General features: G+C 38.7%; 1 long non-coding RNA gene across 1 annotated transcript in view; it reads right to left on the reverse strand.

Moving 5' to 3' along the window:
- Positions 1–16,631, reverse strand: part of LOC128617445 (uncharacterized) — a 44,678-nt gene extending 28,047 nt beyond the window's left edge. Inside the window, exons 1-2 of the long non-coding RNA XR_008387570.1 lie at positions 16,543–16,631; positions 16,037–16,219 (exon numbers count right to left, since the gene is read on the reverse strand). This is a non-coding gene — a long non-coding RNA (uncharacterized LOC128617445). The remainder of the gene's footprint in view (positions 1–16,036; positions 16,220–16,542) is intronic.
- Between the last annotated feature and the right edge of the window lie 1,554 nt (positions 16,632–18,185).

Genomic DNA, 18,185 nt, shown 5'->3' on the forward strand with positions numbered 1-18,185 from the left:
TACCCGGAGGAAACCCCCACAGAACATGCGAATTCCGCACACACATGGCCCCAGCGGGACTTGAACCCCGGACCCGTGAGGCGGACGTGCTAACCACTAAGCCACCGTGCACCCCAGAATGTAATTTGCTTAAAGATTATTCTTTTTGTTCCAGCATTGAACTTCACTTGCCATTTTAACAGATAATTACTAGCGATGCTTCTGTACCACTACAAGACTTTTGGTACTTGTAGATACCGATACCAATACTGATGCTGAAACTAGTAACCGACTTATTGTAATGGAACATTATAGATTTAGCTGTGCTTATGTGGGTTATTGTTGTGTGCTGCTAGCACTGCTAGCAAGTTTAATGTTTAAGATGTTTATGGTGCCATGAATTGCACCTTGAAGGAAAAGGAAGCATGCATCTCAGTGCTCAGTGCTCATAGAACTTAAGTGCTTATGTTTAATCAGTAAAATCTTTAATCAGGTTACTCATTTTGGTGGAAGATGTTGTTGCTTTGATTAGATTGCCATCATTAATCAGGAAATGCGTTCTGATTGGCTGTCATTTTGCATCATCTGTTCCTTACAGCTACAACGTACATTAGGTTTACATCACAAAGTATTGTGTGTTATCAGATTTTATTATCAGAGAGTTTTTATGAGGATGAGTAAAATGAACATGTCACTGGATACATACACGATACCAGTATCAGTATTGATGCATCACTAAAATTACCATGACTAAGCTATTTAGATTTCTTGTGTCCATTGAAGATATTTGGGGTGTTCCCTAGGTGAAGTCGATCATCTTCACAAGTAGATTTGCAATATCTAAAGATTTGCAATGTCTAAAAGAAGGTTCACCAGTAGGAAGAATATAGAGACATTCTTTCGTGCATATGAATTTTTATACATTTTTCAGGAGAACTTTTAGGAAACAAAAAGTTTCACATTTAGGATTCTTTGTACGTCTTTGTATCCTTGCATTTCACAAAATGAACAGTAAAATTCCAACCTTTTACATCTAGTCTCAATTTTTTAAAGTTAGGCTGCCTAGAGATGACAACATTTTTTGCGCTTAGCTCAACGTGTGGGTGGGCTCAAGGTACTTATAATGAGCTTTTACTGCTCACCATATGTTTTGGGGGAAGGGCGGGAGTATTAAGATGAAGTTTTACAGAAATGTGTAACAAATAAAGATATAAATAGGGCTGCCCTTGTCAACGTAGCCCATTAATGCTATGTGGATGCAGAAAAGGAGGCAGCCAAGTCTCACTGCTGACATGTCATTATGCAGTATTTTTTCTCCCAGCGTTATGGTAGCCTAAATGATTAAAGATGTGCTGAATAACACAGGTCCTGCAAAACTGTGGGAATCAGTTTCTCCTGAATACCAGTGCAAAGTGAGTTATTTCATATTGTGTTACATTTGGCAGTTAATCTGACTCAATTATAAAAAAATTATGAAATAGGCTAATAATAAGCATATTTATTCTATTAAATATGATGAAAGTATATATAACAAAAAATATTTATCTTGTGATAACCTATACAACAAAAACTGTATTCTAATTATACAAATATTCACATTCCAAATTAAGGAGGAAAAAAAACAGCTAATATATAGAGTAGCTTATATCAAGATAAACAAGAAAATCATTCACACGGAAATATAATAAACAATAAAGTATTATTTCAGACTGTATATCTCAATTCTACGATATTTCATTTGTGTTACACATGCAACTTTTTAGCACTTGTTTTAAACATTAACATACAGCCTTCGGTAGTTTAAGACTTAGGTTATGGATGTGTTTGTTTTGATTTTCTATGAAATGTTTAACTTACTGATAAAAAATGAGACTGACAGGGGAACGTTGACATGCAGACAGGAATGGTCAGCTTATCTGAAGGCAGATGTTTGTTCAGCTGATTTTACATGGCTGCAGTGTTAGCCATCTGTCCATCACAGTCATGTTTCTTGCACTGATTAATACCAGGAATCAAACCTGCACTGTACTATTATTAGCAGTAATCAGTTTGTAATCTCTTTTTAACTCTTTAAGTTAGTATTACCTGATCATACATCTCTATTATGTTTATCATATTTATTTTTAATGTTTCACATGCGCTGAAAATAAGTGCAGCCAAAAGGTCTCATTTACCAACAATCACTGCGAAAAAAATTTGTGCAATTGCAATTTCGCCAATTCAAGTAGTTTTCTGCAAAAAAGCACAAAAATCGTTTTAAAAAGCCGCAGCAAAATCAAGCATTTTTGGCCGCAGCAATCACAAAAAAAACAACAACTGAAAAATCCTGTACGGACTGTATTCTACAAAACAATTCGTTCTGAATATAATATATTGCAAAAAAAATTAATCATTTGATAGGTTCAGATGATTGAATTGCAATAGGTCAAAATGTTAAAGCTTAATATATTAAAATAAGAGAAAAATCAGATTAAAAAAAACTCTAAAAGTCGATTAATATTGTGCTTGACACATTATCCAAGCCAACATCCATAAAAACATGACTCATTAGACAAGTATGTACTGCAACCTGTGATGTTTTAAAAGTTATTGGTTTCATTTGTCTTTCCGTATGCCCAGTCGGGCCATTCTGACATAATATTAGTAAAATTCAATACTTTTAAACAATCCATTCAATACTTTCTGTTTTTTTGTGAGTTTACTTTCTGGATACACAATATCAATACCCCACTGCAGAATGGGAAATTAAATGGGCGTGAGAATGCTTCCCCTGCATAGCGTCAATTATTTCATCACACATCTGGCCCTTTTCAAGATACTGAGAGTTGGTGAACTGAAATGAACTCTATGTGTATAAACTGTGGCACATAACACAGTACTGACAGGCATAAGACAAGGCCCACCAGCGGGCCAGAAGGCTAAAAGAGAACATTTCTTTCGGCTGACAACAAGAAGCCAGCCGGATGGTTGAATGGCTCACTGCGTGAACAACTCCATCCTGGAGACATACGCACAATACATGTACATCTGGCAATACATGTGATCCTTCAGAATGGAGTATGCTACCACACTGTCAGACAGGCGCTCCTTTCTATGCTCTAATCACCTCTCTGGACAAATTCAAACTGATTTTGCATCAAAAAACTGAGAAATAAAAAAATGTGTGTACTGCAATTAACAATTAAATTGTCTGTTCTGTTGACTTCGTGCCATTTTTATAATGTAAAATATAATAATGAACATTCACAGCACAAATATTAACTTTGATATATAACTTTGCTGGTCAATAGACTGTTTACAATAGCAGAAACTATGAAACTAATGTACATAATTGCAGTAACAAAACATATCTTTTTATCTTCAAGAGGTTTTAATGATAGTGGCTATGTTTCAATAGTAAAATAACTGTATGCAAAGTAATTTTGCACAGTACCGTATATAAAGAAATGCATAACTGTGGAATTACGATTAACCACAATCACCTCAAATAAACCTGATCAGCACAAATAACTGCGCTCAGGCGACTGTGTAATCATGATGACAGGCCTGGTGCTTAATTATCTCAGTGCCCTTGGGGTCAGAAATCTTTGTAGATGAGTAGAGTTGTTGTTCCTTTCACATGTTAATCAATCCGGAGCCCTGCAGGTTTCCTAAAGCTCCACAGAACAAAAAGTGAAGCTCTGCATGGAGCTAATTTAATGCTGAGATCTGGCACTGGAAGCCATTTTAACCTGCCTTCACCTGGAGGGCCGTCATCTCCGTCTGGAGCATGAAGATAATGCTGATAGCACAAGTCACACAGGTTACCATGTCAACCTTACAATAGTTACTTGTTACGGTGCAATCCGAGGAAACTGTCACTGCAACTCCAGCAGGCTGCTGGTGTACTCACTAATATCTAGGGAACATTGTTCCAGACTGAGAACAAGTATAAGTACATGATTTTGGTACTTGCCATTACAAATATTGATACCGTAATAACCTTCTAATAAGTGTTGTGTCAAAACACACATCAGAACAAACAAGCTACTGGCAGAAGAAAGCATGACAGAGCACTTTGATTTGAAACTTCTTTTTTTTTTTGGCAACTCCAGTATTCGATTAATTAGCAATAGGTGTGATTTTTGTTTGTTTGTTTTGAGATAGATATGAACTGCTTATTGTTTATCATACCACGGCATGAATCAATGCTCACATCTGATCGGTCAGAAGGTATGCATTACTTTCGTATAACAGCACAATTCAGAAAGTATTTCCAGTTGTAACATGAACAGTAGTTTAACACTAATGTGCTCGTTGTAAAGGGTTTTGTTTTTTTTGAGAGAGAGAGAGAGAGAGAGAGAGAGAGAGAGCAATCCGATCGAGTGAGAGAGAGCAAGAAAAAGTGTGAGGCTGGTGAGGGACTGGCTGTTTATCGTAGCTGTAACCTAGATGAGAACAGGACCCAACTTGTCTCTCAGAAGTTCCACAACATTAAATCTAACTATAAACCATTAAAAAGTGTGACATGTCGTTCATTAATAAATTAAACATTGTAACTGGTGGCAAATCACTGTGATATAAGCGGAATAACACACTCCAGATCGTACTATAATAACAATAATGCTCTTCGCTTGTGCGTCGTGCCAAATCACACAATTATTGTCGTTTGATGCCACGGTCTGTTGTGTGTTATTCCTTACATAATTAACTGAAAAAGCCAAGCCAAGCAAACTCTCCTGTTTACTATTTAGACTACTTAAAAGTTCCTGCCAAACTGTCATGGATAGAAGGCTATTATAACAAACTAGGCATAATGCACCCAAAAACCAAAAGAAGTGGTACTTTTTCCACTCTCAAGCCTTCATTGCTAAGTCTGTTTTGTCCATAGTTGTTCTGCCAGTTGTAATTACAAATCCATTCAACGAAAAACTTCCCTAGTGTGGTCTTTTTCTTACCTAGCTGGCTTTTGCTGCTAGCAACGAACTCCTCGTTCGGCATTTTATCTTTCAGATGTCTTATCCTCTTGGGAGTTTTTCAGAGTGGTTTGCAGTCTGCTTTGCTTTGACTGCCATCGTTAATCGTCAAATACGCCCAGATCGCTGGAATTTCATCTTAACTGCATATACTGGACATTACTAGAGTATCACCTGGCAACGAATGTAGGTATCGGAGCATTTTTTTAAACTAGTACTGTATGAGTAAATGAACACAGTACCAGACCAATACAGATACTAGTATACAGTATCGCTGCATCCGTACTAATATTGCAGCAGTTTTGTCTGCGCTTGGCACTCGAGCTACACAGTGTCACCTCACACCCTGCTTCCTGTGGTGAGCCACAAAACCACACTGCATACTGCCAGGATGTTCTGTGATGCTGCTTTTGGTGTAAAAAAAAAAATAAATAAAAATCTAATACACCATGGGCTCAGATACAAGAGAGAGGTGATTAGAGCTTTGAGGCTGGATCTGACTGAAGAGGGAACAGATTCAACATGACACACTCTCTGAGTGCTGTTCTTCCCCCTCCTTCTCTCTTTTCTCTCTCCTTTCTCTCTCCTTTCACCTTGATTGCTTTGCCCCATTCTTTGCCTGTTTCCTCACCTCTCCCTACTGAAAAAAACAGCTTAGAGCAGCATGAATTCCCCGTTCACACAGGCTGACTTATGGTCTGGTGATAGTTGAGTGGTCAATCAGCATGTCCATGCTTGTTAACAGATCTCTGAACATGCTTTAACGGCAATCTCTATCTTCCATTTTCAATTCGATACCAATATAAGATGTCTGGGTATAAACAAAGTACAATAACTGAGTCAATTCTCTATAAAAGCGTCTGTTGACAAAGTAACGCGAAACATGATGACAGAGGCTTTAACACAAGTGCCCTCAGAAATGTCAGTCAATATACAAACAAAAAATGTAACATATGGTGTGTGTCATCCATCAAACCCGAAAACAGTCGATTTCCTGATTCCAGGCTCTGAAAACTATAACTGAAAGAAGCATTCCTAAATGATTACTTTAAGCAATGGAATTCTAATATGTACTCAATCCATTCTCCCATCCATTTTCCATACCACTTATCCTACGCAGAGTCACGGGGAAGCCTGGAATCTATCCCAAGGAACTTGGGGCACAAGGCAGGAGACACCATGGATGGGATGCCAACCTATTGCAGGACACAATCGCACAAACATTCACACATTACAGACAATTTGGAAATGCCAATCAGCCTACAGTGCATGTCTTTGTACTGGGGGAGGAAACCTGGAGAACATGCAAGCTCCACACACACAGGGCAGAGGCGGGACTCAAACCCCCAACCCGAGGCAAACATACTGCCCCTTTAATATATAGTCATGATGGGAAAAAATGTATTTGGGGAGAAAAAGCCTAAATTTAAGCACTAACAATGCTTTATAAACTATATATGTTTTAAGTATTACTGAAGCATTTTGTATTGTTGCACATACACACTGTTCTAAACCTTTTAAAGAGTCCGTACTACTCCTTTTTAAATACATTTACATACTGTAGATTTTGTGGTAATTTTATGTTCTGAGCCTGTTTTGGTGTGGGTGCGCACATGAGATGATGTATCCTGTCCTCTGACACTCCTGATTTCTTCTGTTTTTGTGTATATCTCATACTAAATAGTTTTAGATCCTCAAATTAAATACAACATAAAACAAAGGCAACTTGAGTAAACACACAATACAGTTGTTGTTTTTTTTTCACTGAAGCAAAAGAAAGTTATCCAATACCTATCACCAATGTGAAAAACTAATTGCCCCCTTAAACTTAAAATCTGGTTGTGCCACCTTTAGCAGCAATAACTACAACCAGGGACGTTGCTAGGCCTAAAATATTCATTAGCCCCCCCCCAAGCAAATCAATATATCAACCAATATGTTTTCTTTTTTATTTCTTTTTTTTTTAATCAACGGTTCGATTCTATCGCATCTTAAACAGGTTCCTGTGCAGGCACTAGGACCTGGGGGAGAGATCCACACAGGACACGGTTTACTCTTTAAACATTTTACTGTGGTTTTATTAATCATGCTGAGCATTATCACGGTTACAGTTTGGCTGCTCCCTCACACACTTGCTGCAGACTCACACACAGGCAGCAGAGCGCAGAATGACGCGGTCACGCGCCCCTCCTGGTCTTAAAGGGAAAACTCCCAGATCATTACAAGAGGTGATGCACAACACAAGGGATCGCACCAAACCGTATCAATCATTCAATTACACATTGTGTCATGTATACTCGGACAGACAAATAAGACTCTAACTCGACTACACAGTAGCTCGATTGTAAACGTAGTTAATATGATAAACAAAGACAATGTGCAGTAATGTAGTGTTGATTGCCATCGCACTCTCTTACTCACTCTCTCACTCATTCTCTCTAAATAAAATCCAAAAAGTATTTTGGCTACACAGTACAACCATTTTTGCATTTTGTTGGTGTTGGATGGATGGGAACCAAGTGGACTTTAATTTCTTTATTGTGATATAATTTAAGTAAGTCATATTAGATCAGTCTCTAACACAAATTATGAGACAGGTATACCTTGACCAAAACTAACCGTATTTCTATAGATTTTACACCCATTGTTACTCTAAAATACACATGATTAGAAAGATATTTTGGTGGCTTTAAAAATTTTTGGGAAGTATGCCCAGACCTCCATAAAAGGGGCTTAGCCCCCCCTTCATAAATCTCTAGTGACGCCCCTGACTACAACCAAACACTTCTGATAAATAGAGATCAGTCTTTCACTTACTAGGACTAGAACATACTCCTTTGCTTTGGATCATTGTCTTGCTGCATAATTCAGTTGCGCTTGAATTTCAACTTACGAACTGAAGACCGGACATTCTCTTTAGGGTTTTCTGGCAGAGAACAGAATTTATGTCTCCCTCAATTATTGCAAGTTGCCCAGGCCCTGAAGCAGCAAAGCATCCCCACACCATCACACTTCCACCACCATGCTTGACCGTAGGTATAATGTTCTTTTTGTGGAATTCTGTGTTTGGTTTACGGCAAATGTAAAGGACCCCTGTCTTCCAAACAGTTTCACTTTTGACTCATCAGTACACAGAACATTCTCCCAAAATGTTTGAGGATCATCAAGGTGTGTTTTGGCAAAATTCAGACGAGCCTTAATGTTCTTCTGGGTTAGCGGTGGTTTTTGCTTAGCCACTCCGCCATGGATGCCATTTTTGCCCAGTGTCTTTCTGATAGTGGAGTCATGAACAGTGACCTTTATTGATGCAAGTGAGGCCTGTAAGTCCTTTGATGTTGCCCTTGGTTCTTTGTGACTTCCTGGATGAGTAGTTGCTGTGCTCTTGGAGGAATTTTGGAAGGTTGGCCACTTCTGGGAAGGTTCATAACTGTGCCGAGTTTTTCCATTTGGAGATAATGGCCCTCAATGTGGTCCTTTGGAGTCCCAGAGCTTTTGAAATAGCTTTGTAACCCTTCCCAGACTGATGTATTTCAATCACCTTCTTCCTCATCCTTGAAAAAGTTCTATTTAAGTGTTGATTTGATTGAACAGGGTTTGCAGTAATCAGGCCTGGTTGTGTCTAGTCCAGCTGAACCCCGTTATGAATGCAGTTTTATAGATTTGGGGAAATAGCAAATACATTTTCACACAGGCCCAGTTGGTATTGGAGAACTTTTTTGCTTCAATAAATAACATTATCATTTAAAAACTGTATTTTGTGTTTACTCAGGGTGCCTTTGTTTTACCATAGATATTGTTTTATTTACACTGTAGCACTTCGGGAGAGTAAGGGAGATTTTTGTGCCGATATGAAAAAGTGAGCTAGTTTATATGATTATATACAAAGCAGAATTGGGTGGTCCATTATTAAAGATGCAGGATGCACATATATATAAGTCTATTTTAAACCATCAGTATGGATGGTAATAGCATTGTTGGGGTTTGTATTCGCAACCTACGGACCGCCGGAGCACTATGGCTAAATAATTGTGAAATAGTCATGATTTCAATACTGAGTAAAATAACTGTGATGATCATTTTCAACATCATTGGGCAGCCCTAATGGAAGACTAACCAAACGAAAAAAGTTTGCAAAGCTGGCCTTAGTGATTATTCCTTTATTTAACTAATTAAGATTTAAGTTGATCTAGGCTATTTTTCTAACACCATTTTGCTTTTCCTTTGTGTCCAGATTTGAGACTACAATAGAGCTTTCCTGCAACTGGGTTATGTGTAGCTCCAAATAGACACAGGCGACAATAGGGAGGACCCAAAGTTCATTTTCCTGGCTATTCCTCAACCTTTAACAAAGCCAGCCAGCACTGTCACAACAAACTAACTGCTGTTTAGATGAAGCTGATCTTACACATACTTTTAAACAGAGAATAAAACTTCCTTGTCAAAATAACACTGCTTTCTATAATGTTTATTTGTCACATAATTTCTTCCCCTAAGAAAAATTATTCAGTGGAAACTTTAAAAGGCAAAGATAAAAATGTTACTATATGATCACGGGCAGAAAGGGCTTCAGAAACGAAGCAGAATATTACATAAGGATAAAGATGTCATGTTATTATAAGCCGTTTTCTCAGCCTCTCCTTCTGTTTCATACCTTGGCCAACTGAATAGCCAACATTACAAAAGGGCATACATTTGATACCACTCTGTTGTTTCATCCTAAGAATACTGGTTTAAAAACAACCTACCTAAACACTTGTCGAAAACATTTACAATGGTTCAACTTAACAGCTTTCAAAGAAAAAAAATGGTGGGAAATACATAAACTGTGCTCCATTTTCCAAAACTTGAAGGGTTTATTTGTTGAAGACACAAAGCTGCTTAGAATCAAAAGATCTTATCTGAGGAGAAACCACACAGAGTATTAAGACTGTTACTCTTTAGAGGTCTGAGACATAAAGCTGTTCCTCTGCCCATTCACACAAACACCAACCAATTTCACTCAGCCTCTGAGAAAATCTATAATCGCACAAGCTGATAAAAAATATATATAAATAATTTCTTCCATCTCAGAAGTAAACACTTTGACTGATGGCCCAAGATATTGGCTTAAAACAGCTCTACTGTAACATTTATTTTGAGCTCCAACCTTACACACAACTGGTTCAGACAGCTATCAGTGAGCTCCTCATTTCATTTTGTTCATGCCCCTAATAGACCCTCATTGGAATGGGTAGCAACGTTTTGCAGATGACCTCCCCATGGCCTACTACTGAATTTATAAAAGCACACAGAGCACTTAATGGGTCTCAACAGCATTTGCCAAGCATTGACACGAGCAGTTGAGTCCAGTGTGGGTCAATAATAGACATGCAGGCACAATAAACAAAATGTTCTTATTAATGAGACCACAAGCTATTAACCAAGCCATGGGTCAACTGGAGGTTTTTAATGGCGATGGAATAAAGAGATTCATGCAAATATTACAAACAAAGCAATACTAAGTTTTCTCTGTTTCACTTTTTGTGTTAAATTTCTTTGAGACGGGTTTTATAAACGGGTTGCGAATTAAAAATTAAAAATACAAATCAACATATTTTCGTTTTTAAATGAGCTGTTGGGCCACCACAATGCTCCGAAACAGCTTCAGTGTTGCTTGGCATAGATACTACAAATCTCTGGAAGTGTACTGGAGGGATGAAGACTATTCCTCCAAAAGATATTCCCTCAGTTAGTGTTGTGATGATGGTGGTAGAAAGTGCTGTCTAAAGTCGCGTTTACACTGTATGATATTCGGCCCTACTTTGCTGTCGCAGCACAATCGCACATCGTATAGGATAATTTTTGTTTGTGAGTTGATATTGGTGGTCTTAGAAGTCTTACTTATCCGGAAAGGGCCGGTGTGGGTGCAGGTTTTCATTCTGACCAAGCAGAAGCCACACCTGAGTTTATTGAAAGCCAAGATCAACTGATTAAACAGGTGGAATCAGGTGTGGCTCTTGCTTGATTGGAATGAAAAGCTGCACCCACACCGGCCCTTTGCAGATAAGATTGGACACTCCTAATATGTGGCATGCTCCCTGCGGCCGATTTAGTGCCGCTGCGACCAAAGACAGCCAATGACAGTTCTGGCAGTGTCAGAAAATTTTACTTAAAATCTCAAGTGTGTGATCTCTGCTATGACATTCGTCTAAAATCTACCAACAGGAGGACGGCATATGATTACACAACGTATACATACACGAAGCATACACCATTGAATTTAAAAGAAGAGCAATTTGTTGAATTGCAGCAGCAGACAGAATGTCTCTATAACGTCTCATCACACTTACTGTATATCACGACAGGACAAAAAGGGACACAACATGGAAAGAAATAGGGGATGGCAGGACACAGTAACTATCATCTTCGTCTAATCTGATATGAAGAAGACATGTTATCACACAGACTGTTATAGAATTCCTATTGGGATCATCTTGTACAGTGTGACAAGTAAGAACCACAAAAGACCGCTGGAATCGCAAAATGTAAAATCAGCTTATCATGCCGTTCCAAAATCTCCCATAGATTTTCAATTAGTTTGAGATCTGGTGACTGTGAAGGTCTTAGCATATCATTTATCATCATGTTCATCAAACATTCAGTGAGCCCTTTTGCCCTGTGGTTGTGGGTAGGGTCATCCTGGAAGTTACAACTCCTATCAGGAAAGCAGTGCTTCATCACAAGATAAAGGTGACCAGTCAGAATAACTTTGTATTGATTTGCACTGATGCTTTCTACTAAAGGGACAAGTGGACCCAAACCATGCCAGCAAACTAAATAAATGCCACACAGCATAAAAGAGCCACTCTTAAGTAGCCAATGTCTGTATCCTCTGGAAGATGAAGAAAAGCATCAGCAGTGAGTGCAACTCAGAATCTCATGTCCTTCAAACAGCGCTTGCTTTACAGCCCAAAGCTTACTCTTCCTTCACATTCCTCGTTTGTGGAATGCGAGGATGCCATGTCTACAGCCACGTCTTGGAGAATTTTCCATGTTCAACTATGATCTCAGCAACATACAAAATAAGGTCTGGGTCATCCCTTGCTGTCAGTGATACACAACCCACAGCACCTAATGTACTCCTTCACACAGCTCTGGTTGTGATAGTGTATGGAGTTTATTGAGCTTTCTAAAGGAGGGTTTGAACAGACAGCTCAACCGATCAGATCACGAGCAGGTCAGCTAAATGCCTGTAACTGATACTTGTATCGTGTTGTTGGTGGTCTCATCACATGAAGCAATGCATCCAGGTGTACACTGCAGAAGCACTCATTGCAGATACAGGGCTGATTTGTAGTGAGAAATTACATTATTGCAGCACATGTGGCAAGCACGTGCAATACTTTATCTGTTTCAGTATGTGCAATAACTTACCTGAAACTGATCCCTCTGTGGGGAGAAAGCCAACACAACTAACTCCTGGCAGTACCCAGCACCGTAAAGGGAAAATCAACCCAGCAAAATCTGCCCTGTTTGTCATGGTCACTTTGGACAACACAGGTGCCAGAATCACAAAACCAGCATGGCCCAAGCGCCCATCCACGGTGTGTTTTTAAGTCACTTCAACATGTTTCCATGTTCCATGCTCCGGCTGCCACACATCTGGTGTCTGAATGCCCCATATTTATCCTGTGGGACATGACATAACAGTGTTGTCGTGTGTCCCCCCCCCCCCCCCTCCACCTGCAAACCATGAAGAGAACAGGTTGGAGCCAGGACAATTTATAGCCGAAATAGTGGCGCAATAATGGAAGACCTGCATGCTCTGGCAATAAGCTCACCTTGCAAGCACTGGTGGCCAGATGACCCTGGGGTAACCTTGTGACTGAACCCAGGTTTTCTGCCCAAGGTCATATAGCCCAATTTTGGAAATAAATTGACTGACTTTGCAGTGTTCCATGAAGGTGAACCGGCAAAGCGTTCCTTGTCGTGCCAGGTATGCACCCTATGGTACTATTTAGACCAGACAGCAGCCATCCAGTCCTCAGACCATCTGTTCATCTGTCACTGAAGAAAAAAATAGTGGGCCCCTTGTCTAAGCAGAGAGTTATCCAGGGTTCACAGAACCACAGATTAGTGTTATGCTACTCGTGCCATGGAGCTTGTAGTGTAACAGGAAACATTTTGTACATTTTTGAAATGTAAATACAGTAAATTGTCAGTAGCTTGCTCAATGCAGCCTGTAGTGTTGTGTTGTGTCACAAAAGTGTGAGATTAACTAGCAAGCTGTTTGTGGAAAAACCTGATGATGTGACTGATGATGACTCCAAGAGTGAAACTCTATTTTGAAAAGAATGCAAAATGACCACAAATAGATTTGGTAACTTTAGTAACTTTGTTTCTGCACTAGACAGATGGTAACTTTTTTTTCCCCACATTTGACTCCATATCAAGGCTGATAAATCATTCATTGGAAGTCTTTCTGGTTCTTTAATTCTACACTTGCAGAACAAATTAAGCAATCTCACAGATGAAACTGTCGATTTAAGTCTTATGGTTACACCAAAAAGTGTGCATGCATATTGTGTTTTCTATTCAGGAAATGCAGTAACATATACATTTGACAACATTTTATCCAAAATCCCAAACATGGGCTCCAGTGGTGAAAATCAACACTTAACGGGAACAAATATAATATGACTTACTGCTATGTACTGACAACACCAAATCCAAGGCTACTTTCATTCATTCATTCATCTTTAGTAAAAACTTTTTCCTAGTCAGGTTCAAGGTGGATCTGGACCTATACTGGGAACACTTGACACAAGTGGGCTCACTGAATGGGACAACAGTACATCACAAGACACAATGCACTTTTTTACAAGCTGCAGCCTGAGCTAAGGATCAAACCAGGGACTCTATAGTTGTCAGGGTTCTATGCTGTCTGCTGTGCCACAATAGTGTCTTAATGCCACATATATCAAAGTTATCACAATAACAATGTCATATAATATCATCCCGCCCCGACTATATGTTTTAGAAACTGTATTAATGTTTAGTAGAAGGCTACAACTGATGATTATTTTGATAATTACTTAACCTTTTATTATTATTATTATTATTATTATTATTATTATTATTATTATTGGACTAGATTGGGTAACTTTAAAATTTAAAAGTACCGAAAGTTTCTTTCCAGTATTTCAATCAAACCATACTACTACAGCACTTGTATTATTATTATTATTATTATTATTATTATTACATTTATCTAATTACTTGTTGCAGTCCTAATTTTATGCAGACCAGCATTAGCCTCTGAAGGGTGAAAAAAAAGAAGTATATGTCTCATTGGTTCCTGACTTTTCAAACACCATGCAGTTTAGAGATTTGTGTATATAGTGTTCAGTTGTATATGAATGAATATGAATTATTTTCCAGCTTCCTTAACACTTATTACTAAATTGCTCAAAAAATGGTTGAGCCGTCCTGTTTTGTGTTAGTTCCTTAAAATTAATTCAAGGATGTTCCATTATAATGGTCATTCAGAAACTGTTTCCTTTATACCTTTTGTCAAAAAAAAAAGGTCTAACAGTTTGATCTGCTGGTAGCTGGTCAGACCCAGCTGCATTTGGTATAGTCAGACTCAGACCAAGCTGGGTTGTATGTCTGAGAAATAAAACAAAAAAATTTTCCTGCACTAGTTAGATGGTTAATGGGCGCTAAGGCTGTTCCATATCGTATCGTCCATGATATACCGGTACAATTCCTCCCCATGATAAGAATTTGTCATCCCACGATACTGACGATATAATATGACACGTTTATGCACCACAACGTGGGAATCTCACATGTAGAACGAGAACAAGCATGGCTGAAGCCAGAGTTCTAACCTTAGTACGATGTTTAAAGAAAAATCAGAATTGGTGTTTACATGAGAGGTCGACCAATTGATGGAATTTGCCAATTAAACGACACCAATAACAAATTGCTGGAACTATCAGTTATCTGAAAAAATCCACAACGAGTGGATCCCAATTGCGGGAGCGGCTGAGAAGGGTCATACAGTACAAGCGCATCCACTAGAGGTGAAATAAAAACTATCACTGACAAATTTTGTTGTGTTATTTGCAGCGTTTTTTAATGCATTTTGGATGTCTCTATTTTTATTTCTTATTTGAAGTGTTACTTTTTGGTTCAGTTTAGATGTATAGCTTTTATTTACTTCAATATTTATTAATAGTTTATATGGTACAGGCAATACTGTTTATTTTTGTAATAAAGTTCAGCAATATTTTACCTTGAGTGTTATGTTTTCATTCAGTATTTATTTTAAAAACTATCGGCTGATTAATCAGTTATCGGAAGGTACCGCCCAACTAATATAAATAGTATATAACTAGTTTACATTTCAAACTTGAACTTGATTTGAATCATTATTGAGTTTATATATGGTTTTGATGTTTTGCAGCATAGTTTAAGGCTTGTTAAGTTTGCACTATTTAAATATTACGTGCACTTTTACAGAATAAATGTTTTTTGTTGTTGTTGTTTTTTTACAACATTTCCATGTTTCCCCTAGGGTTAGATTATGAATCCTGCAAGTATTGTCTTGTTTGCATTTTCATGGGAATTTTAATTTGTGAATAAAATTCATATTCAAATTTTTTAAGCCTACTTAACTGCTATAGTTTAGTATCTGATAAGGGTCAGGATTATGTTCTACTTTTTCGGATCAATGTTTGCATGGCTCTCGAGACTGCATGCTGATGTGACCTGTGGCCAAAAAGACACTGTTGAACGTTACTATTTTCATACCGTCATTTATATCATTACCGCAAAAAATTATACCATGGAATATCGTGATCTAGTTTTAAGTCTATATCGCCCGTCCTAAAAAGGCACAGGCTCCTAAGTGCTCTGACAGCAGGAACATGTGCAGGATGATGCCTGATGCGTCATGATATCAGATGACATAAGCAGCATTAAGGTCATGCTGAATATGACTAACCCAGAAAAGAAAAAACAACAACAACAACAACAACAAGACAACATGTTTGGGATCTATCAGTATCAACAAGTACTTGACCTCAGCCTATGACATACTGTGAAGAGAAACAAACCTAGGCGTGAGGTCACACTGCGTTCACACGGTGTGATGTTGAGCACATCTGTGCTGTTAGAAAGAGTGTGCAGTCCTTCCAGGTGAAGCAGCTCGGTGTTCATGCTGCTGGCTGAAAGATGCTGAGCGTGACAGTGCATTTGTGAAGCGCAGTGTTAGCTGTTTGGCTAGATTGTGTTGTTCCCTGCAATAATAATAATAATAATAATAATAATAATAATAATAATAATAATAATAAAAGGAGGGGGGGAGGGAAGGAGTTAAGGGGGGGGGAAACTGGCTTTGTCTGCACATTATTCTGCTACAATGCATATCATGAAGCACATCATCATCCTTAAAGCATCAGCGGAAAGCATCTCAACGCACATGTGTTCCAAGTACATCCTCAAGCAAGCACATCTGGAAGGCTACATTTAAGTTGCACTTTCAAAACATTCCCACCTTCAAACTGCGACTCCCGTTTATACTGCTTCAGCGTTTACCAAGTTGTAAAGTGCGCTTACTCACCTTGTGTGCCTTCGTCCAGACCGCGGTCTTGTGTCCTATCCGAGCAGAAACCTGTAGGCGAAGGGGGAAAAAACCTCCCCGCAAAAAAATTCCGAAACATCCCGCAGCGCCATCCAGCGCCGCGTCAAAACACGCCGTGTTCTCGCGATAATTCTTCCTGTTTTCTGTTTCTAGTGTGTCAGACTAGTAAGCAAGCCGAGTACACCATTATGTTGCTTAGTACTGTATACAGGCATTGTGTTGAGTGCGGTAGTGATGTGGTGATCGGTTTGGATTGGAGTATGCGGTTTGGGATGGAGCTCAGTGGGCTGACGCCATCATATAAACCGCTTTCTGCCATCTAGTGGCCTGAGTGTGAACTGCACGTCAGGGCATGACGTCATCCACCTTTTCTCTCGATTTGGCTGTTGTGGTGAGGATTATTACGCCTTTTTTTTTTACGTGTTCATCAGGAAAGCTTTATTCTTTTCTTTTTCTCTCTCTCTTTTCAGTGCAAGATAAGTAATACAATTTGGCTTGATCTGCTTTTTCAATCCTGTGGCAATGAATTATTCCTTGAATCTCAAAGACACAAGATATAATCTGTTAGTAGGCCTATAATAACGTCAATGTGTCCACCCATACATTTTCTGTACCACTTAATCTACACTTAATCTGGAGTCTATCCCAGGGAACTTGGGGCACAAGGCAGGGAACACCCTGGATGGCTTGTCAGCCCATCAGAGGAAACAATTGCGCACACATTCACACTTTATGGACAATTTGTAAATCAGCCTACAATGCTGGAAGTAGCTGGGGGAAACCCCTGAAGCATGTGGAGAAGATGCAGACTCCACACAAGCAGGGTGGAGGCGAGAATCAAGACCCCAACCCCGAAGGTGCGAGGCAAACTTGCTAAGCATTAAGCCACCGTGCCACCTGTCACTATGGCATTTTTTCATTTTATATGCTGAATTTCTTTACACATAAACAAAATATTGCAAACCTACTTCATCCATATTCTTGACTGATTGATCAAATAACTTCTCCAGTCCTTACATCTTATAAAAACAATAAATTAACTATTACCTTTCCTCAATGAGACTCAAGAGGTCATTGACTGGCTTTTCTCTTTTGTGTGTGTGTGTGTGTGTGTGTGTATGTGTGTGTGTGTGCGTGTGTGTGTGTGTTTACAACCCACATTCCAAAAAAGTTGGGAAGTTGTGTAAAATGTAAATAAAAACAGAATGCAATGATTTGCAAATCTCATAAACCCATATGTTATTCACAATAGAACATAGAAAACATATCAAATGTTTAAACTGAGGAAATGTACCAGTCATTTCCTCAGTTTAAAAAATAAAGGTCATTTTGAATTTGATGGGACGGGGGCAACAAAAGGCTGGAAAAGTAAGTGTTACTAAGTGTTACCTTTTTTTTTTCGTAAAATGGTCCATTTCCATTTGATATGTTTTCTATGTTCTATTGTGAATAACATATGGGTTTATGAGATTTTCAAATCATTGCATTCTGTTTTTATTTGCATTTTACACAGTGTCCCAACTTTTTTCATTGGAATTTGGGTTGTATATCTTGCTGGGGACCAAATTTCCCCATGAGGATAGTAATATCTGACAGTTTTGACCTTGTGGGGAGATTTGGCT

This window comes from Ictalurus furcatus, chromosome 13 (assembly GCF_023375685.1).
Source record: "Ictalurus furcatus strain D&B chromosome 13, Billie_1.0, whole genome shotgun sequence".
Classification (NCBI taxonomy): domain Eukaryota; kingdom Metazoa; phylum Chordata; class Actinopteri; order Siluriformes; family Ictaluridae; genus Ictalurus; species Ictalurus furcatus.